A 1,190-nucleotide genomic window follows, 5' to 3' on the forward strand; every position below is an offset into this window, starting at 1 on the left:
TTTCCCTCACTGTTTTTACAGGGAGTGATATTTCTCTCTCTCTCTCTCTTTCTTTATTTCATTTTCAGAATTCATTAATTTTATTACTTTTTTCACTTATTTTATTTTATTTTGGAATTCGCTAATATCGGTGAACTTCGGGCGGATGAGTAAGCATTCCATGTTTCGAACTATTATCTATTCTTGAAATAAATAAAAAGTGTTAAGCAAATAGATTCATCGTCGAAACGGCGGAACAAAGGATTTCGAAGCGACACACGCAACAGCCGCGTATCCATATTCATAAAGGCTGAGAGGTGCTTACACACGTAAAAAGGTTGAAAACATCCTTAATACCGCCGCTTATAATGTCTCCGTCGTACCACGAAGAAACCATATTTATTAAGAACCGAAGCCATACCTCTATCCACCGACGTGCACACGTCGACTTCGCATACGTTGACGCGGGTTTCCCGTTGAGAGTAAACTGCTGTCAGGCGTGAAAAGAACGCGTCCATTCTCTATGCGTATCGACGCACGTTCCACTTCGACTCGCTGATAACCAAAAATCCCTTATTACACGAGAAAATCGTTAATTCGTTATTTTCCTTCGCCTGCGAAACATTTATTTCATCCGCTTTCCGAAAGATTCGGAAAATGAAAAGTAATTTTAATAGAAAATGTGATAACTTGGGAAACCCGGGAATGTAATTTAGATCATTGACAAACGATCTTTGGGTCAATTAACATTAATTTGGATATTGTCGGGGCTGTGCCCTTAATATTTTAACGCAAGAGACGGAGGATCGGGTGAAATTGAGTTGTTCGAAATAACTTGGACGTATTTAAAATAAACCGAAGGGCTCCGAGTTACAGACTTCCCGAATTAGGTCGTCGAATTATGCGCGCCGCGCACTCTCACTCCCTCGACACTGTCGGTGCGGAGAGAAAGATTTAAAATTCTATCTACCATTCCGTTAAGGATCGCGCGCGAGCAATGAAAACGACATGAGACAAGCGGAAGAACCGGCAATCGCGTCGCGATCGGGTCTCGTCAGAAATCGACCCGACGACGGGAAGACTTTTAATTTACCTGTGCACGCAGTACGATCATGCTTTTTCCTCTCGTATGCGTTCGCATAGCAGGTTCGAAAGCCGAAGAAACGGCCGTAAGTATAAGAAGCTTAAGAACTTCTCAACCACCCACCCAC

The sequence above is a fragment of the Dinoponera quadriceps genome, unplaced genomic scaffold, assembly GCF_001313825.1.
Source record: "Dinoponera quadriceps isolate SergipeBrazil2010 unplaced genomic scaffold, ASM131382v1 scaffold4009, whole genome shotgun sequence".
Taxonomy (NCBI): domain Eukaryota; kingdom Metazoa; phylum Arthropoda; class Insecta; order Hymenoptera; family Formicidae; genus Dinoponera; species Dinoponera quadriceps.